Source organism: Eubalaena glacialis, chromosome 14 (assembly GCF_028564815.1).
Source record: "Eubalaena glacialis isolate mEubGla1 chromosome 14, mEubGla1.1.hap2.+ XY, whole genome shotgun sequence".
Taxonomy (NCBI): Eukaryota; Metazoa; Chordata; class Mammalia; order Artiodactyla; family Balaenidae; genus Eubalaena; species Eubalaena glacialis.
The window spans coordinates 86,356,706-86,379,327 of record NC_083729.1 but is presented as its reverse complement, the minus strand read 5'-3'; the positions used below and the strand labels follow the sequence as shown (position 1 = coordinate 86,379,327).

The 22,622-nt window shown below is 41.5% G+C and overlaps 1 protein-coding gene across 1 annotated transcript in view; it reads left to right on the top strand.

Annotated features, from left to right (window-relative positions):
- Nucleotides 1-20,077: 20,077 nt before the first annotated feature.
- Nucleotides 20,078-22,622, top strand: part of CRACDL (CRACD like) — a 124,261-nt gene continuing 121,716 nt past the window's right edge. The window contains exon 1 of the mRNA XM_061211094.1: nucleotides 20,078-20,276. The gene's annotated coding sequence lies outside the window, so the exon portion shown is untranslated. The remainder of the gene's footprint in view (nucleotides 20,277-22,622) is intronic.

The window sequence follows — 22,622 nt, the reverse complement described above, 5'->3', positions numbered from 1 at the left end:
TTTGTTATAAAGACCATTCTTTCCCCCATCAAATTCCCTTTGCATCCTGATGAAAATAAATTAACCATAAATGTGAAGGTTTATTTTTGGACTCTCAGTTCTGTTCTATTGACCTATATGTCTCTCTTTATGCCGGTACCACCCTGTCACAATTACTGTAACTTTGTAGTCAATTCTGAAACCAGGAAGTGTGAGTCCTACAACTTAGTTCTTCTTTTTCAAGATAGCTTTAGTTACTTTAAGTTGCTTTTATTTCCATATGAATTTTAGGATCAGCTTCTCAACCTCTGCAAAAGAGAGTACCTGGTTTTGATAGGAAGTGCATTGAATCTATAGGTCACTTTGGGGAGTATGGCCATCTTAACAATATTAAATCTTCTGATCCATGAATATGTGATATGGATTCTTTAATTTCTTTTGACAATGTTTTGCGGTTTTCAGTGCACCTCTTTTGATAAATTTATTCCAGTTTTTTTTCCAGTTTTATTGAGAAATAATTGACATGTGTCACTGTATAAGTTTAAGTTGTACAGCATGATGGTTTGATTTACGTATATTGTGAAACGATTACCAAAATAAGTTTAGTTAACATCTCTCATCTCAGATAGGTACAATAAAAAGAAAAAAAATATCTCCCTGTGAGGAGAACTCTTAAGATGTACTCTCTTAGCAATTTTCCTATATATCATGTGGAAGTGTTAACTACAGTCATCATGTTGTACATTACATCCTTAGTGTTTATTTATCTTATAACTAGAAGTTTATACCTTTTGATTACCTTTCTTCAATTCCCCCTCCCCCAACCCTTACCTCTGGTAACCACAGATCTGATCAATTTTTCTATAAATTTGTTGGGCGGTTGGGGTTTTTTGTTTTGGTGTTTTTTATATTCCACATATAAGTGAGATCGTTCAGTATTTGTCTTTCTCTGTCTGACTTATTTCACTTAGCACAATGCCTTCAAGGTCCACCCATGTTGTCGAAAATGGTAGAATTTGCTCTTTTTTTTTTATGTTTGAATGTTATTCCATTGTACATACATACCACACTTCTTTATCCATTCATCCGTTAATGGACACGTAGGTTGTTTCCATGTCTTGACTTTTGTAAATAATGCTGCTATGAACATGGTGCAGATCTTTTTGAGTTAATGTTTTCATTTGGATATATTCCCAGAAGTAGAATCACTGGATCTTATGGGAGTTCTATTTTTAACGATAAACTTTCAGAGTATTTCAAAGGAGATTTTTCTTTTATTTCCTCTTTTTAAAAAAAAGGATATTTTGCTGTATCTACTAATGAAAATAGAGGAATGAAATCATGGTGAGTTTAGTCTACTGATGAGGAGTGAAAAGGATTAGGTCTTTGAAAAGAACATGCACTTGATGGGCACCCAGATTCATGGATAATAAGAGTTCCTTTCTTTGGACTGTGGTTGGAGAGCTCACCTTTGTTACTTTCAGTTAAGGTGGGCAGAGATGTGGCAGAGAGAGTCAAACAAGGAGCCAACGAAGCCAAGGAGAGAAATTTTAGAGGCCCCGATGCACAGGGAAGCTCTCCTTATGAGAAAAGTCAGCTTTTCAGCTGGGAAACATGCTCCTGGTGTCCTTTCTGAGCCCCTTCTCTTTCTACAAGTCTATGATTCAATGTTGGGGAAAACCCACTTCCCTTTTTTAAAAAATTTAGGTATAATTGACATATAATGTTATATTAGTTTCAGGTATACAATATACTGATTCAATATTTGTCTACATTGTGAAATGATTAACACGGTAAGTCTAGTTAACATCCATCACCATACCTAATTTCTTATGATGAGAACTTTAAAGATTTACTCTTAGCAATTTTCAAATATGCAATACAGTATTATTAACTATAGTCACCATGCTGTACATTACATCCCCATGACTTATTTATTTTACAACTAGAAGTTTGTACTCTTTGACCCCCTTCATTTATTTTGCCTACTTCCTCCCCAGCCCACTGCCTCTGGCAACCACCAATCAGTTCTCTGTATCTATGAGCTCATTCTTTTGTTTTTGTTTTGTTTTAGTGAGATCATACAGTATCAGTCTTTCTCTGTCTGACTTATCTCACTTAGCATAATACACTCAAGACCTATCCATACTGTTGCAAATGGCAAGATTTCCTTCTTTTTTATTGCTAAATAATATCCCATTGTATATACATGCCACAACATCTTTATCCATTCATCCATCAGTGGACACTTAGGTTGTTTCCATATCTTGGCTACTGTAAATATTGCTGAAATGAACATGGGGGTTCATTTTCATTTCATTTTCTTTGGATAAATACCCAGAAGTAGAATTGCTGGATCATATGGTACTTCTATTCTTAATTTTTTGAGGAACCTCCATATTGTTTTCCATAGTAGCTGCACCAATTTACATTCCCACCAGCAGCGCACATTCCTTCCCTTTTGTCCACACCCTCTCCAACACTTGTTATCGCTTGTCTTTTTGATAATAGCCATTCTAACAGGTATGAGGTGGTCTCATTGTGGTTTTGATTTGCATTTCCCTGATGATTAGTGATGTTAAGTATCTTTTCATGTACTTGTTCATCATCTGTATGTCTTCTTTGGAAAAATATCTATTCAAATCTTCTGCCCATTTTTTAATCCAATTTTTTGTTTTTGCTATTGAGTTGTATGAGTTCTTTATGTATTTTGCATACTAACCCCGTATCAGAGATATGATTTGCAAATATTTTCTCCCATTTGGTAGGTTGCCTTTTCATTTTGTTAATGGTTTCCTTGGCCGTGCAAAAGCTTTCTGTGTTCTAAATTTCTTCTTGCTGTACTTGCAGGAAATTTTGCATCTTACACTTACACATTTAGTAAAATGAAGACCAAATTTCATAAAGGCTCAACAAACAAGAGAAGATAAAATATAGAAAATATCCCATTTTGTCCCTCAGGAAATGAAGAATTATTATCTTATGTTTATTTTGCTTTTGGAAGTAATGTTAATTACATTTATGGTAACATGAGCTGTTATCTATTAAGACAAGTACAGTGTCCTGTTTTAGGTTTAAGGGGAAAAAAATCTATCTTCTGCTTGCTGCCTCTTTATATGTGTTTTGTTGAGCTGGACTTAAACCAGTTTTATCTCAGTAGGAAACAGACATTATAGTAATTATTAATGCATTTGCATCATCTCTTAGGCTATAGCATCTGATATAATAGAGAGGCCATTTTGCAATATTCTGAAAGGGAAGACTTCAGACTCCTTGATATGACAGAAATCTCTTCTGCTTCCTCAGTTTTCTTAACAGGCTATGGAATCTCAGGGATTGCTATTAAAGGATCAGTTTCTTTAATGATGTTTCCATCAAAGTCAAGGCAATTGGAAGTAAGCCTAGCTCAAGGGCAGCTAATTAACTCCATCTGTGCATGTCTGTATTTCAGGATAACAGCCTCTAGACAAATAGACCTGTGGTTTGGCTTACTACTAATGAGAGTGATGGAGAGAATCAGGAATATGCCTCATAGTCATCTTGTTTTCAGAGGAAAGTGTTTTTATCTATATTTAAGTGTAACCTTAATTTGATATTTACTTTCATATAGTTCTTCCTATTTTTCTTTCATTGTACTGTTGCAGCATTTTTCGCCAATTCACACTCAAGTACCAGTGACTTTGATATAGTAGATGTTCAATAAATATTTGCTGAATGAACAAATGAGTGAAACCTACTTTTTATATTCATCAGGATGAAAGGTTTGCCTCAGTACTTCCCTGTAGCTCCAAGAACTCGCTGGAACTGCGCTCCAGTGCAGGCAGCCTTAATATGTTTCCCTCACTGCAGCCAAATGGCTGGTAAAGACTCTGCTCGGGTGAGGGATTCTCTTCAACTGCATTTACATTTTTGAAACATGGCCCACTTCTCTCCACCTTCTAAAAATTTCTAGCTAAACAAAACATAGCTTTAATACATTTATGTAGTTATTTATAATAATAATTTCCTCAGAAAAAAGCAGACAGTGGGTCTTTGCAGAAGCGAGTTAAAGGCAGATCTGAAGAAGATGGTCACAGGTGGGAAACAATTCAAGATCTCTTCCTTAGCAGCCCAGAGTTGTAAAATTCAATAATCAAGTTAATCCATGATGAAACAAGTCCCTTTGACCATTTTCAGGACTTCCATTTGGAAGTGGACAGTTAATCCTGGGCTTTGTAGGCATTAGTACAAGGACTTGATTGCCTCTATTAGAAAAAAGCTATATTGAATGACTTAAAAAAAAAAACCACCCCTTAATAACTACACAGACTAGTGAAAACTTTTTATAATAAGTAATTGAAAGTTATGGGTTTATGTAGAAACTCACATAAATTTATACATTATGTGTCCATATAAACCCAGGACTTTCAATTTCCTATTGCAAAAAAATTTCCATGTGTTAAAAAGTTCCAAACTGTGTTTATGATCAGAATTTTACACTTGCTCTAGATAAAAAAAAAAAGATTTTTTCTTCCAATTCTGTACCTTGATTGAATTTTGGCTACTGCTATAACCGATCTGCATTTGATTATTGCAGCCCCCATTGTAGCATCTTTAAAATCCCTCTGCTTACCTACAAACCTCACTCACTTGTGAAGTTTGAATTGTTCAGAGACAAGGATTTTCTGCAAGTAGATCAAAGATAAATGACTACAGGTTTCACTAAGCTCCCATCTGGCAGTAGGTTAGCCTTTAAAGGTTTTGAAATAAACACCTTCACTGGGGCAAGTGGTTAATTCATACCTGAAGCAATAGAACAGTATCTCCCTTTATAACAGTGAATGGCAGATTTACACAGGTTAATTCTGATGAGAAAGAATAATAGGAATCGTCCATTTGAGGAGTTTCCACAGATCATCAGAACCAGACAGGGTAGACTGTTGTCCCTCTGTGTGTTTCTCTGTGCTACTCTCTTTGTGCTCTGTTGTGCATTGTTTCAGAGCTCTCTGGGGTAAAATAGAGCAGACATCTCTGGATTCTACATTGAGAAGTAGGACTTTTTCTTTTCTGGCAAACAATGTCTTTGTGACCATGATCTTATAGGATCATAAACCTGATATTCTGATATGCCAGATACACTGAGAAAGGCTAGAAAGCGTCACCTATAGGGATAAGGGAAGAAGTATTTGATCCCAATTTTCTGTATTTCATTATTAGAAAAATCTAATAATAAAAAAAATAAAATCTTAGCAGTACTTCATAGAGTGCATTTTTGGTGGTAAAGTGTAACCCACCTAGAAAAGTACAATGAATTATCACAAATACCCATAAAACCACTGTCTGGCGGGGTCAAGATCCAGGGCATCTCCAGCATCTCAGCAGTTTCCCTGGTACCCTGTCCCAGTCACTCTTCCTGTCTTGCCAAATAACCAGAGTCCTGATTTCTAAGACAAATAGTTCAGTTCTGCCTATTTGGAGACTTTTTATAAGTGGAATCCTAGGGTTTGTATTGTTATTTCCTTTTTTTTCACTCAATATTTTGTTTCTGAAATTTACCCATGTTGCTAAATGTAATAATAATTTCAGGGTTTTTTCATTTTCATTGTTGTGTATTATTGCATTTTACAAATATGACACGATTTATTTATTATTTGGGCTGTTAAGAATGATGCTGCTGAGACTTCCCTGGTGGCGTAGCAGTTAAGAATCTGCCTGCCAATGCATGGGACACAGGTTTGAGCCCTGGTCCGGGAAGATCCCACATGCCGCGGAGCAACTAAGCCCGTGCGCCACAACTACTGAGCCTGTGCTCTAGAGCCCGCGAGCCACAACTACTGAAGCCCATGCGCCACAACTACTGAAGCCCGTGCGCCACAACTACTGAAGCCCGTGTGCCTAGAGCCCATGCTCCACAACAAGAGAAGCCACCACAATGAGAAGCCCGCGCACCGCAACAAAGAGTAGCCCCCACTCACCACAACTAGAGAAAGCCCACGCGCAGCAACGAAGACCCAACGCAGCCAAAAATAAATAAATAAAATAAATAAATTTAAAAAATAAATAAAAGGAATGATGCTGCTGGGCTTCCCTGGTGGCGCAGTGGTTAAGAATCCACCTGCCAATGCAGGGGACACGGGTTCGAGCCCTGGTCCAGGAAGATCCCACAGGTTGGGGAGCAACTAAGCCCATGCGCCACAACTACTGAGCCTGCGCTCTAGAGCCCGCGAGCCACAACTACTGAGCCCACGCACCACAACTCCTGAAGCCTGCGCTCCTGGAGTCCCTGCTCTGCAACAAGAGAAGCCACTGCAATAAGCCCGTGCACCGCAACGAAGAGTATCCCCCGCTCGCTGCAACTAGAGAAAGCCTGCACACAGCAATGAAGACCCAACGCAGCCAAAAATAAATAAATACATAAATTTATTTAGAAAAAAAAGACTTAAAAAAAAAAAGAATGATGCTGCTGTGAAGAGTTATGTGCATGTCTCTTGGTGCACATGTGATACATCTAGAAGTGGAATTACTGGGTTAAAGAGTATGAATATGTTCACCTTAGTAAATAATGCCAAACTGTTTTCCAAGGTAATTGCACTAATTTACACACCCACCAGGTGGTGGGTGTAAAATGGTGTCTCACTGTGGCTGTGATTTACATTTCCCTAGTGACTAATATGGTTGAACACCTTTTCAGATGCTTATTTCCCAATGGTATACGTATTTGTGACGTTCCTATTCAAGTCTTTTACTTACTTTTCTGTTGGGTTTTCTATCTTATTAATTTATAGTTTTTTATATATTCTGATACAAGCCCATATATGTGTTGCAAATAACCTTCCGCTAAGGCTTGATTTTTCACTCACTTAATGGTGTCTTTTAATAAACAATTTCTTAATTTTAATAATGTCCAATTTGGGACTTCCCTGGTGGTCCAGTGGTAAAGAATCCATCTTCCAATGCAGGGGACGCAGGTTTGATCCCTGGTGGGGGAACTAAGATCCCACATGCTGCGGGGCAAATAAGCCTGTGCGCCACAACTACTGAGCTTGCACGCCTCAAGGAGAGAGCCCGCATGCTGCAAACTACAGAGCCCACACGCTCTGAAGCCCACACGCCACAACTAGAGAAGCCCACATGCCACAACGAAGACCCCACGCTGCAACTAAGACCTGAGGCAGCCAAAAAAATATATATATATAAATATAAAAAAATAAAATAACGTCCAATTTATCAATAATTTCCTCTATGGATGTGCATTTTTTTCTGTCCTATTTAAGAAAATTTTTCCTACCTGAAGTTTGCAATGGTGTCTCATATTTTCATCTATAAACATTATTTTCTTGTTAATTTTACATCAGTCCATCTGTAATTGATCTTTGTGTAGAATTGAAGAAAGTGTTGAGACTTTTAAAATTTCATATAGATTTCCAATTAACTCAGCACTATGTGTTGAAAAGACTGTTTTTTTTTTTTAACATCTTTATTGGAGTATAATTGCTTTACAGTGGTGTGTTAGTTTCTGCTCTATAACAAAGTGAATCAGCTATACATATACGTATATCCCCATATCTCCTCCCTGTTGTATCTCCCTCCCACCCTCCCTATCCCACCCCTCTAGGTGGTCACAAAGAACTGAGCTGATCTCCCTGTGCTGTGCAGCTGCTTCCCACTAGCTATCTATTTTACATTTGGTAGTGTATATATGTCCATGCCACTCTCTCACTTCGTCCCAGCTTACCCTTCCCCCTCCCTGTGTCCTCAAGTCCATTCTCTATGTCTGCGTCTTTATTCCTGTCCTGCCCCTAGGTTCTTCAGAACCTTTTTTTTTTTTTTTTTTTTTTAGATTCTATATATATGTGTTAGCATACGGTATTTGTTTTTCTCTTTCTGACTTGCTTCACTCTGTATGACAGACTCTAGGTCCATCCACCTCTCTACAAATAACTCAATTTCATTTCTTTTTATAGCTGAGTAATATTCCGTTGTATATATGTGCCACATCTTCTTTATCCATTCACCTGTTAATGGACACTTAGGTTGCTTCTATGTCCTGGCTATTGTAAATAGAGCTGCAATGAACAATGTGGTACATGACTCTTTTTGAATTATGGTTTTCTCAGGGTATATGCCCAGTAGTGGGATTGCTGGGTCATACGGTAGTTCTATTTTTAGTTTTTTAAAGAACCTCCATACTGTTCTCCATAGTGGCTGTATCAATTTACATTCCCACCAACAGTGCAAGACGGTTCCCTTTTCTCCACACCCTCTCCAGCATTTATTGTTTGTAGATTTTTCTGATGATGGCCATTCTGACTGGTGTGAGGTCATACCTCACTGTAGTTTTGATTTACATTTCTCTAATGATTAGTGATGTTGAGCATTCCTCAGAATGGGAGAAAATATTTGCAAATGAAGCAACAGACAAAGGATTAATCTTCAAAATTTACAAGCAGCTCATGCAGCTCAATATCAAAAAAACCCAAAAAACCCAATCCAAAAATGGGCAGAAGACCTAAATAGACATTTCTCCAAAGAAGATATACAGATTACCAACAAACACATGAAAAGACTGTCTTTTCCCCATGGGTTTGCATGACTACTTTGTCCTATTAAGTGCCAAAATATGTGTGTCTTTGTTTTTGGGCTCTCTATACTATTTCATGGGTCTATTTTTCTATCTGACAAATACCTCATTGTTTTAATTACTGTATCTTTACAATAAAGTCTTGCTATCCACTCTAGCAGATCCTATCATGTTATTGTTCTTCAAAAGTATCTTGACTCTTTTTCTTTTGTATTTCCATATAATTTAAAAATCATTTAGTGGAGTTCCATATAAAATGTGTTATAATTTTTAACATACAATTTACATCGAATTATGGATACGTTTGGGGAGAACTGACCTCTTTCTAATACTGAGTCATCTAGTCCATGAACATATATTCTTCTATTTATGTAATTTTTCTCAGTAATATTTCATAGTTTTCTGTGTGAAGGTGTTGATACACTAATTTTAAAATATTTGCCACTAGGTATTTGAATTTTTTGATGCTTTTATACATGAATATATATCATTTTTAAATTCTTGCTGACATATAAAACTTATTTGAATTTTGTATTTTGACCTTGTACTGTATTTAGCAACCTTGCCAAAAGTCACTTATTCCTTCTAATAATTTAGCGGTAAATTCTTTAGGACCCTATGTAATCAATCATATCATCTGTGGAAAAAACACATTTTTATTGTCACAATACCTATACTTCTAATTTTTTCTTGATTTAGTGCACTGGCTAAGACCACCTATATGAAGCTGAACAAGAGTGGTGTTAATGGATATTTTTGTCTGCTTTATAATCACAAAGGGAAAGTTTTCAGCATTTCACCATTAAGTATGATACTTGCTATGGGTTAGTGTCCTTTTTTTTTTTTTTTTTTTCCAAAGATACTATTTATCAGATTAACAAAGTTAACTGCAGTTCCTAATTTGAGAGATTTAATCCTTGAATGGACGTTGAACACTATCAAATGTTTTTCTGCATCTATTTTGATTATCATATTACTTTCTCCTTTATTATGTTGACTGATTTTCAAATATTAATTTAACCTTGTACTCCTGGAATAAAGTCAACTTGGGTTTCACATGGAACCTTTTTATATACAGCTAGATTTGATTTGCTAATATTTTATTTGATAAAATAAAACTGAATGAAATTGAGTTGTGTAAAATTTCATCCTCTTAATGGCCTTATCAGGTTTTGGTGTTAAGATTAAGTCAGCCTCAAAGAATAAATTAGGAACTTTGTATTTTCTGGAAGAGCAGTATAAGAGTGAAATGATTTCTTCCTTAAATGTTTAGTAGAATTACACTGGTGAAGCCCCTGGGCCTGTAGTTTCCACTGTGGGAAGGTTTTCAATTACAAATTCATCTTCTCTAATAGTAATAGGACTATTCAGATCAGTCTTCTTTTTTTTTTTTAAACAATCACTTTTGTTATTTATTTATTTATTTATTTATGGCTATGTTGGGTCTTTGTTTCTGTGCGAGGGCTTTCTCTAGTTGCAGCAATTGGGGGCCACTCTTCATCGCGATGCGCAGGCCTCTCATTATCGTGGCCTCTCTTGTTGCGGAGCACAGGCTCCAGACGCGCAGGCTCAGTAATTGTGGCTCACGGGCCCAGTTGCTCCGCGGCATGTGGGATCTTCCCAGACCAGGGCTTGAACCCGTGTCCCTTGCATTAGCAGGCAGCAGATATCATTCTTCTTAAGTCGGTTTTAGTTATCTGAATTATTTTTTTAGGAATTTGTCCATTTAACTTAAACAAATTTTTAGACATAATATTGTTCATAAAATCCTGCAATTATCTCTTACATGTAACAGGATCTACATACCCCCTTTTTCATTCCTGATGTTGACTATTTTTGCCTTCTTTCTCTCGTTTTTTTCAAAGTCAGTCTCACTGGGAATATATCAATTTTATTAATCTTTTCAATTTCTGGCTTTGTAGATCCTTTCTACTGTGCTTTCTGTTTTCTATTTCACTAATTTCTTCTCTTTTTTTCTATTTTCCATTTTGGGTATAATTTGCTGCTATTTTGCCTAGATTCTTGAGGATGGATGCTCAAATTGGGTTTTCAGTCTTTCTTCTTTTCTAACATATGTGTTTTGAACAAGTAATACTTTTCCACTAAGGCAAAGTATTTAGGTGTATCTCACAAGTTTTGATATGTCATATTTTCATTCATGACCGGTTAAAAATATTTTCTAATTTCCATTGTGATTCCACTTTGACCCACAGATTATTTTAATTATATTTCTTAATTACCAAATATTTAGGGATTTTTTATTATACACATTCTTGTGCGTGTCTAGTGGCTTTGATTTGCATTTCCCAAGTGTATAATTTGCAAATATTTTGGTTGCCTTTCTATTTTCCTTTTCTTTAATTTATTGGGATTCTAATGTCAGTTTACTGAACAGAGGTCTAGTGACATCTATGATATGCTATGAAATTCTGATATGAAGAGGTAGTTTTGGAAGCAAAATTCAGTGGTCTAGCTGTTTAGCTGCCAACACTTCCGGAAAATCCTTTTATGCAATATTTATGTAACCTTTTGTATCCAGGAACTAAAGGAGCATACTTTATATGCATTCATACAGTTCTATTAAAACATATCTGCTACAGTGGTTTCTGTACAATATGGTACAAAGAATAAAATATATTTTTTAAGATTTTTTACATATTTTACTTTTAAGTAAAAGTTACTTAAAAGTGTAACATTTATCACTTTTTACTTTCTTGATGGTGTACTTTGAAACATTCAAGTTTATAATTTTGATGAATTCCAACTTCTCTTTTATCACTTGTGCCTTCAGGTATCATATATAAGAAATCAAGCCCGAAATCAAGGTCACAAAGGTTTACCCCTGTGTTTTCTGCTAAGAGTTTTATAGTTTTAGTCTTACATTATGTCTGTCATTCATGTGAGTTAATTATTGTGTATGACATAAGGAAAGGATCTAAATCCATTCTTTGGCATGTGAATATCCAGTTGTTTAGCAACATTTTTTGAAAAGACGATTCTTTCCCACTGAATCATCTCAGCGTTGTTGTCAAAAATAAATTAACCATAAGTATGAGCATTTATTTCTGTACTATCAGTTCTGTTCCCTTAATATATATGTCTGTCTCCATTGCCAGTACCACACTGTCTTGATTTCTGTAGCTTTGCAGTAACTTTTGAAACTGGGAAGTGTGAGTCCTCCATCTTTTTCAAGATTGTTTTGGCTACCCTGGGTTGCTTGTATTTCCATATGAATTTTAGGATCAGCTTGTCCTGCTGCTGCAAAAAAAAAGCAAGCTGGGTTTCTGATAGGCACTGCATTAAATCTGTAACTCAATTTGGAGAGTATTGCCATGTTAAAGATACTGAGTCTTCTGATCCATGATCATGGGCTATCTCTCCATTTACTTAGGTCTTAATTTCTTCCAGTGATGTTTTTCAGTTTTCAGTGTACAAGTCTATGCTTCTTTTGTTAAATTAATTTCAATGTATTTTATTACTTTTGATGCTATTGTAAATGAATTGTTTTCTTAATGTCATTTCAGATTGTTTGTTGCTAGTGTATAGAAATACAATTGATTTTTGTATATCGATCTTGTATAGTTCAACATTTCCTGAATTTTTTTTTAGTTACAATAATTTTTAGTGAATCCCTTAGGATTTTCTATCTACAGGATCATGTCATCTGCAAACAGAGATTGTTTTATTCTTCCTTTCAAATCTGGATGTCTTTTATTTCTTTTATTTGCCAATTGCCCTGGCTAGTACTTCTAGTACAATGTTGAATAGAAGTGTTGAGAATAGATACTTTTGTTCCTGATTTTAAGGGGAAAGCATTTAGTCTTTAATCGTGTAGTATGATGTTAGCTTTAGGTTTGTTACAGATGCCCTTTATCCGGTTGAGAAAGTTCCCTTCCATTCCTAGTTAAGTGTTTTTATCACGAAAAAGTCCTGAATTTGTCAAATGCTTTTTTTTCTACTGAGATGCTCATGTGGTATTTGTCCTTTATTCCATTAATATGGTTTATCGCATTGATCGATTTTTGTAGGTTCAACCAACCTTGCATTTCTGGGTAAATCCCACTTAGTCATGGTATGTAATCCTTTTGATATGTTGCTGGATTAATTTTGCTAGTATTTCATTGAGAATTTTTGTAGAATTACACATACCCCTGTGAAATGGTGATAGAGGCAGGAAAACAGTAAGCAATACTTGCCACTGACATCTTTGAAGGGATTAGTTTACGAGCATGTTGGTTTATTAGCTGAGGTTTATAGAAGGGGCACCTTTGAAGGGGGTGGGGTAAAATTGGGCCTTGTCTGCAGAAGGCAGGCCTGGGGCATCTGCAGGATAGGTCTCTGAGCTGGAAGAGGACTCGAAGTGCACAAAAAACAAGCTTCACCTACATCACAGCTTCGCATGGGTCAGCACTTCAGCACCCCTTATGCCATTTTCTATAGAAGCAACACGGATCAAACAATAGGCAACTAGATATAAAAATACAGTCAATAAAAATTTTCATATATACATGAAATAAATCAGACTCACAGACATTTAGAATGGGAAGAGATCGTAGAGATGAAAGTGAAATGTGCAACAGCTGTTTAGAGAGTTATCATGGCAGCAGAGGCCCTCCCATTTCTTTGAAGGGTACATCTCCAGATCTACCTAAGGCCTCAAAAGGCCATACATCATTCCCACTTTCCTACTTTTCCATGGAAACAATGAAGAAATTATTCCTCATCCTACTTTCACTCCAAACACTATTTTTAGTGTTACCATTTGCTATTGAAACATTCCCTTCATTCTTTCACCTGAATGTCATATCATTTCACTGACAGAGCCATGGAAGAGCTGCTCCAGCAGTTAGCAGAAGAGGGTGTATGCTTCGGGTACCAAACTGCCTTATGAACATGTTTTTGTTCATAACTCAGGCAAAAAATAAGGAGCTGCCCAAACAATGTCAATAAGAAAACCTTTCTGTGATTAATAAAACCCTACATTTCCTTTTTTACTGTTTATTTATAGTGTATTTGTTATTTACAATCTATCAAATGAATAAGATGCTGCACTCCTATCAAGTGAATAGAAGTGTTGCTTATTTGTTCTACTAAGAAGATAAGTTTTCCATCAGAATCTTCTGGTGATTTTCAGAGACTGGGGAGACTACAGAATCAGTGAGAGGTGAGCAGGTGCTGTAACACACCTGCCTTTAGCAAAGCTCAGCCAACAGCGTGTAACCTTGGGCTAGTCACTCTCTAGTCCCCCATAACATGAGGTTGAAGACTCTGATCTTTAAGATCCTGGACAGATCTCACCTTCCAAACTGGAATTCCAGTCACGTAGCACATTGTGCTGGGGAGGCAAGACAAGCCCCAGGAAGGTTCATCTAAATGAAAGTCGTGAACTGCATTGGGTACTCAGAAACACAGCAGTGTGTTCATTGGCAGAGCTGATCACTCTTATTCAGTGCCTTGCATTTATACTCCCACATTTGTTCTCCTTGTTTCTAAATTAGTCAGTGTAAAGACTTTCAAAAGATTAGCTGGTTTAAAGCCACATTTGCAAAAGGAGCTATGTGGGCCAGCCCATAAATCAGATCCATGCTTGCTTTATCTCTCTGGGATAAAACCAAAAGAAAAGAAAAGTAGAGGTTTAGACTTTATAAGTGTAATTAAAATTCTCATTTCTCTTACTGAAAATATTATTCCATATAAACACAAAATCAGCATTGTTACGGGTATTGTTCCAAAATAATCTTCCAGATTCATCCCCAGTCAGGAAGCTGATATTTTTGGATAAGAAATTCTTGTTAGGTTAGAGGAAGGGTTAAGTATGAAAGCGCAGGATTTTATGGAAAATGACATTACTACTGATAAGAAAACGAACAAAACTATGATTTTTAGATGGTGTAACAAGAGAATGCACTTTGTTTAAAAAGAGGGAATAATTAAAAATAAATCTTATAAAATTGGGGCAGGTTAAAATAAAACTGAAAGCATTTTTGAGTTATCAGAAGATACTGTTGTGGATGTTCCTGAAATGTCTATAAATTGCTGAAGGGTATTTAAATGGCTGCCCAAGGCTCCAAAATTTCAGACTGTCAGTGTCTGGCATTTGCCCAAAAAAAAAAAAAAAAAAAAAAAAAAAATGCCTGGGAGAGCCTTAGTTAAGAGTCTGAATCCTACTTTGAATGATAACCTCCATTTAAAATATTAAGCTTATTCAGCTAGGATTGAGCCAAGGCATGTCTAATGGGGTCTCTGCTATAGACTGTGCCAGTGAGTGGGCATGGAGAAATAGACTTTCCAGCTATAAGTCAAGGGAATTCTAAAATAAATTCCGTATTCGTTTCCTACTGTTGCAGTAACAGATTACCACAAACTTAGTGGTTTAAACAACACAGTTTAATGATCTCACAGGTCTGGAGGGCAGAAGTCTGCTATATGTCTCATTAAGCTAAAAATCAAGGTGTTGGAAGGATTATGTCCCTTCTGGATCCTTGAGGGGGGAATCCATTTCCTTGCCTTTTCGTGCTTCTAGAATCTGCCCACCTTCCGTGGCTTGTGGCCCCTCCCTCCACCTTCAAAGTCAGCACTATTGAGCTGAGTCCATCTCATGCCGCCACGTCTCTGGTCTTCAGCTGCTTCCCTCTTCCCTTTTAAGCACCCTTGTGATTACACTGGACCCACCCAGATAATCCAGGAAAATCTCCCTATTTTAAGGTCAGCTGCTTAGCGACTTATTTCCATGCCCAGTAACTTTAATTTTCTATGAAAAAAAGGAAGCAGACCATCTGTTTGGAAGAGTGTGATGGGGACTGAGAACACGTGGTGCATGAGAACAGTAAGGGCTAGTTGCTGTGAGGAATGGGAGAAGAAGCTGCCCAGAGATGAATGAAAGTATTATCCAATTGTGTCATTAGGGCCTTACAACCTAAGAAGCCTTCATACTCTGTGACTCAATAGAGCCTCTGACTCATTCACAGCCATTGACTCAGGAACTCCTCTCTGGATCTCTCCTAAAGATATAATTATGAATGCAGACAAACTATGGACACAGATATTTGTCAAAGAATTTTGTATCATACTTTCAAAGGAAAACAATGCAGTAGAGAGATGGTATTTGGTAGTAAGTACTAAAGTTAAACTTACATATATATGTCCTATGACCCAGGATTCCACTCTTGGATAATAACCAGCAAAATTGAGTGCTTATGCCCACCAAAAAACATATACGAAAATGTTCATAGCAGATATATTATAATATCCCAAACCTGGAAAGAATCCAAATGCCTAAGGAGTAGAAGGGGTAAGTTGCGGTATATCCATGCAGTGGAATACTACACAGCAATACAAAAGGAATGACCTGATACACAGAACATGGATAAATCTCACAGACACTGTGTTGAATAACAGAAGTCAGATACAAAAGAAGACATACTGGGGCTTTCCTGGTGGCGCAGTGGTTGAGAATCTGCCTGCCAATGCAGGGGACACGGGTTCGAGCCCTGGTCCGGGAAGATCCCACATGCCGCGGAGCGACTAGGCCCGTGAGCCACAATTGCTGAGCCTGCGCGTCTGGAGCCTGTGCTCCACAACAAGAGAGGCCGCGATAGCAAGAGGCCCGCGCACCGCGATGAAGAGTGGCCCCCGCTTGCCGCAACTAGAGAAAGCCCTAGCACAGAAACGAAGACCCAACACAGCCATAAATAAATAAATAAATAAATAAATAAAATTAAAAAAAAAAAAGAAGACATACTGTATCAGTCTACATATGCCTATTCATAGATCACTAATCTATGGTAATAGTGTGGAATAGTGGTTAGCTTGGGTGTGTGCACTGACTACAAAAAGGCACAAGAAAGCTTCCTGGGATGCTAAGAATGTTCTAGATCTTGATGTGGATGATGGTTGCATGAGAGAAATGATATGTAACTGAAAATTCAAGATGAACACAGAGATGTGTGTCCTTTAGGTCAGTTATACCTCAGAAAACAAAAACCAAACCAAATCCTGCAATCAACAACAACAAAAACCACTACCAAGATTTAGCCCACCCTGAAACCCTAAGATTTTATGAAACTTATTAACCATGATAACTTTCTAGCAGAACTGTGACCTCCCAGCCGAAGCCAACACTAAGCCAGAATTACTGAATATCCCTACCTCACTAAACCTGAAATACCTTCCTACAGATCAATAAACTGGCCCAAAAGGATAAATAGTATCTAACTTAGGAAAAAACATTCCGTCAAGGAAAACAGAATGCCCTGAACTTGTTCTGAACATAAGTCCAGTCTTTCAATCAGACATCTATTTTTATAAAAAAATTAAGATTGTAAAGATTTATGAGAAAACATTCAGAACCACTGAAATAAAGGTGTGATCTCCATGCAGAGCTTCATGACTCTTGTGATGGTCTTGAAAATAGTTAATCACTAGTTAGAGCAAAAGTGCACACATGCACACAGCTGCTTGATTGTGTGGACAAAAATGGACCTGCCTGGGTGTGTGGTGGCAGATGATGCCATGTAAACAACAGGCAAGGAAGGAGGACCTCTGACAGTGAGGCGGCTCAATTCCACCTCTGTCACCAAGGCTCACCTGGGCAACGGGCCTGCTGTTATGAGAAGGTTGACATCTTTTTTTCCTAGTTGGTTCCTGGCTGGTCCTTGGCTGAAATCCTCTGCCCAGGTAGGGATACCTGTGCCTGATGGGGGTCTGTATTTTGGGAACCCAAGGGAGGACAGGTAGGCTGAGTGTCTTATGAAGACCCAAGAGCAGAAGCCTGGGATGAAGGCCTGTCCTGCAGAAGGGTCTCCTGGGTACCAGCCTGGGCTAGTGAGCCAGGTACCTTTGGCGAACCCCTCTTCAACTCATCAATGACAGCCCTCTGGTCTGACTAAATGATGATTCAGGAGAGAGGAGACTAGACTTAAATTCTCTTGTTTTCTGAGATCCCAGAGGCTGCCTCTTCCTGAGTGTGGGCAAGGGTGATTCTCCTTCCCTTTTTAAGCTAAAAGGTGTTTTCCGTTTGCAGCGTTAGATGCCACTTGTAGAAAGGCAGCCTGTTCAGTGCCGAGAGTGCAGACTGTGGGTTCAATCCCTGGCTCTGCCACTTCCTTCCTGCCTGACCTTGGGCGCCTCATTCCTCCACAACAGGGAGACAATGGCAGTGCCTTATTTGTAAAATGGGATAATAGCAGGTCTTAGCTCAGGGCTATCCTGGGGACTGAATGGTTTAAATGAGCAATGAATTGTAAATGGCTTAGAACAGCACCTGCAGTTTGATAAAAATGTGTTCCCTGATGAGGTGCGATGTATTTAGAGGTAGCACAGACTTTTCCTTTTGCCTTGTCGGTGAGGTTCTCCTTCCCTGGGAGGAGGTGATCAGGGATAGATGAGAGATCTTCTGGAGTTCCAGAAAAAACAAACAAACAAAAACAAAAACCAATCCTATGCTCGTAGCTTTATGGTTGTCTGTGCAGGCTTCCAGAAACTCCACATGGGGACTATTTCCTTGGAACCTTTGGCAAAACTTTACTGACACTTTAGCCATTTCTCAACCTGGCTTCAAGGTTTGGTCCAAGAGGCATTATGGAGGGAAAGAGCTCCCTCGAAGGCCATGTGGAGGAGCCCTGGGGACTGGGTGTGGGGAAGGGACATTCTTCCTTTCAACACTTTTAAAGCATGAAGGTGCTTGCTCTCCCAGAAGCGGGTAACTTCCCATTTTCCTAACCTATTCACAAAGTTCCTCACCACTTTCTATTTTGGGTGTTGACACCATGTTCTTTCTCAGCCTTAACTAATCACCAGGAACTTTGGTTTCTGTCCCCTCAGAACCTCCAGGAACTTCAAAAGCCCCCCACAGCACACACAAATAAAGCCAGAGGTTTAAGATACTCTGGAAACAAATGAAATCCTTAGTTAGAAAGGGAATTTATGAAGTCAATAAATATTTAGTTACAACAAAAAATAAATGTGATTTTGAAGAGCAAGGAACCAGAGGCTCAAGGTGGGAGAGGAGAGAAGGGAGTGTAGCTTTGTTTGTAGTTGTTCAGTTTAGTCTGAGGGTTCTGAAAAAAGCAAACACACACCCCTAACATTGTCTCTGGCTGTCACGAGTCACCTGTCCATTGTGAGGGCAGGTTATTAACTTGGGGGGCTGTAGACTGATCCACAATATATTTTTGTTCCTTTCACACAGGGAATTTCAAGCACTTAAGGGCAAAGGGGGATTTTAAGAGAATGGCTTGTACCAAAGGGACTATACGAAAAAAAATTTTTTTCTGAGTAAACCTCTCTTTATGTGCTCAAGTAAATGAGATCTTTCTTTAGCCTCTTTTCCCTGCCTTTGATTCTTCTGTTTGGGATTCTGATCCCCTTTAAAGCCAGGGGTGGAGACAGCCCCTTCCAGGCTTCCACCCTGGCTCTGCTGCGGATAGTGGTGCAAACGCAGGCTTCTCCAGTCTTCAGCGTACGCAGGGAAAATCCCCAAACCCACCACCCCAAGATGTGGCGCAGATTCCGGGCGTGTCCCCATATAAGGGCGCCGATTTAGCTGATGATTCAGACGTCGGGTATCACTCGAGTGTTACTCCGTGATGCTAGCATGAGCTCTTCCAGCTGGCATGGAAGTTTCTCAAGGGTCAGCTGTCGTGGCCTCGGTTTCCTGCGGGTCACAGTTCACGGGCGTCTTCCCTCCCTGCCGGGAAAGCTCCCTGCTCTGGGGGCGCATGGTTGGAGTGGAGGTGTCCCGGGCTGTGTGATCCGCAGGCCCAGGCTTCAGGGCCGGCTCTCTAGTTGATTCGCTGAGCCACCACCCGAGGCTCCGTTTCCTAAGACGCTCTCCTTACCTGGACCAGCCCGTCTCCAAAAGAAACAAACGGGAGCCAGCGAGGCTGCGAAGCCGGCAGCAGCCTTTCTTCCCCCTCTTGCAGTGTCACAACCATGATTCAACCCAAGACAGGGCGGCAGCTTCCCTAATTAGCCCGGAGACGCTCCGGACCCACACGGTTATAAAAAAACCAGCTTTTACTTTTATTCAAACGTACAATTCCCATCCACGGCGCCCTCCCTCTGGCCCCGGCCGTCGGACCGCTGACCCCCAGGTGACCCCCGAGGTCGAGGCTGGAGTCGGTGCCGCATCCCCCTCGGAGAGGGCGCGCAGGGGCGCGGGGCCTGGGCGCCTCGTTCTCTGGGTCGTCTGGGTCTCCGGCGGACCCCGGCCCCGCTCAGTGGGGGCGGCCAGGCCTGGAGCCCCGACAGCGCCGCCGCACGGGCCGGTCCAGGCGGGGTCGCCGCAGGCTGCGGAGGGGTCCCCGCGGGCAGCCAGGCCCGCACCCGGCGCCCTCCCGACCCGCGGGGCCCACCTCCCCCGCCCCTCGCCGCGAGCTCGCGGCCCGACTCGGCCCGGCGGCGGGAGTGGCGCGCCGCGGGGGAGGTGCGCGCGACGGGCGGGCGAGCGAGCTGAGCGGCGTCCGCCCCCGCCGCGCCGAGAGCAGCCGAGCCGAGCCGGCGCGCCCGGGGCGGGGAGTGCGCTCCGAGGCCGGGCGAGCGCCGGCGCCGGAGGGTCGTGCCCCCGCCCGCGTCCGAGTCTCCGGGCCCCGACCCGGCGGCGGCGAGGCCGGGCGGCCACCTGCAGCACCGCGTGCGGGCCGGGCGTCCGCGCTCCCGGGGCGGCCGCAGTCCCGCCGCCCCCACTTCGCCGACCGAGCCTCCGGCGCTTCGCGGAGCCGCCCGCGCTCCCGTGCAGGTACCGGGGCGGGGAGACCGGAGCGGAGCGGCCGCGGGCGCGCGTGGGCCGGGGACCGCGGCGCGGGGACCCGGGCGGGGACGGCGCGGGCCGGGAGCCGGGCTTGGCCGGCCAGCCAGGGGTCGGGGCGCCGAGGGCGTGGCGCGGGCCTCCAGGTGCCCCTCGGACCGCGGACAGGGCGCCCTGCCCGAGGCCGCCTCTCGGGGCAGCGCTGGCCCAGGGCCGAGTCCAGCCGGACGCGCTCCCGCAAGTGCCCGAAGTTTCCCTTTGCTCACTTTGCCGGACAACTTTGCGTCGTGAGGCGAAGCCTCGCAGTTGATCGTGTTCAGGAAATAGAAGAGAGGGGAGATGGTCTACAGGGTTGAAGTTGTTAGTAGACGGAAGTATTTGTGCCTCCCGTCGCTAATGGCCACGGCAGGAGAAAATAGTGGACAGAGTCATAAACTATTTTCCTTCTGCTCCAGGTAATGGTTGATTTGTTTTACAGGTTTTAGGCTTTGATTGCAAGCCGCTAGTACGAGGTTCTGGGTGTGATGTAAGAAATGTTCGAATTTTTAATCAACACATATTTGTTGAACAGAGGCTTCATCTCAGGCGGGGCTTTAATATGAGGTGAACAAGTGATCAAAGCATAAGTAGCTACGCCAATGTAGTAGTTACCAACTAAGCTTTGGCTTTTGAAATGCAAAGTGAAAAGGAATACCACCGTTTGGATTGGACTTGCGTAGGTACAGGCGGCAGCTGGCATCGTGTCACTGCTGAAAACTTAATTTTGAGGCAGAAATCCATCCAGTGGGAGACAAGCAGCTGTGTGATCGAGCCCACCCCACACCTTCCCCAACTGATATCTTAAAATATCCCACCCCGTTGTTCAAGACTGCAGGCTTCCTTCATTTACATAACACGTGCATGTGACCATGGAACAGAATCTGTTTAGACCCCTGGTCTCCCTGGAGCTCACACCTGCGATGATGGATCATCCTGGTCACTCCTTACAGCCCTTTGAGGTCATAAAATTGTGAGGAGAAACATATCTAGAGGCAGTGCAGGAGCATCAGGGGTCTCTGCCTTTGGGGGCCGGTGGAGAAGGGTTGAGCTGGTCTGGTTTCTTGGCTCTGCCCCAGTGCTGTGCTGAGCCATATTGGAGCCTAAGGCAGAAGGAAAAATCAGTAATACGGATCCTGTCTTTATTTAAAATTGTGATGTTTTGTACAATGTGGATTTTGTGTTAATTTTGATGTTTTAAAACAGTTCATTATAACATTTATCTTCTGGAGTTTTTGGTACCGCCTTAAGTTTTGTGCCTGGAGCGAGGGCCTCGCTTGCCTCACCCTCGGTCTAGACTTGCCTGTGAGTCAAGTTTCTTAGCCTCGCTGAGCATGTTTCCTCGTTGATAAAATTTTAAAAAGTGGCCCCTCCCTGGGTGTTGTGCAGCTCACGCGCAGCATCTGGCTGCTGCGTGGGACCAGGCACGTGGGGCACACGAAAGGGTGGCTGTCCTATTCGTACTGTCACTCAGCTTGGTCATCTTGAGCTGGTCACCGAATCTTGCTGAGTCTCAGTTTGACTCAGCAGAATGGGAGTGCCGATCGCCAGCTCACAGGGTTAAATGAGAGACTGTGGGTGAAGGTGCCTGGGCCTCTGGGGGGTTAGTTTTCCGCAGTGGCTCAGGGGGCCTGGATTTGCCTTGGCAAGCTTGCAGTCACCCGCTCTTCCTCTGGAGGTTAGCCATGTGCCTTGTGCACAGACACACTTTTTTTTTTTGGCTGTGTTGGGTCTTTGCTGCTGTGCGCAGGCTTTCTCTAGTTGCAGCAAGCGGGGGCTACTCTGGCACGCGGGCTTCAAGAGTTGTGGCCCGCGGGCTCCAGAGCACAGACAGGCTCAGTAGCTGTGGCACATGGGCCCAGTTGCTCCGCGGCATGTGGGATCCTCCCGGGCCAGGGATCGAACCCATGTCCCCTGCATTGGCAGGCGGACTCCCAACCGCTGCACCACCAGGGAAGCCCCCAGACACACTTTTATAAACGCTGTTTGTGTTGCATGGAGACCCTGCGGAAGCATTTGAATCCGAGTGGAGATGTTTCTTGCCGGGCTTTATCGTGGAGGGGTGAAGGTCACCAGCCACCAGTTGTGATGTGCGAAGTTTTTTATAGGTGAGCTTAATTTCGCTGCCCCGAACAAAGGACTTTGGTTCCCTTTTGATATATCTAGTCCTAGGTCATGATCGTGATTTTCCTGAGCCTAATTCAAGTGATTTTCTCTCAGCCGCTATCTAGCTTAAAGCAGCTTAGTCCCCCAGAGTCAGTCTCTGTCTCCCCAGGTCACCCTCTGGGGCCCCTTCTCACC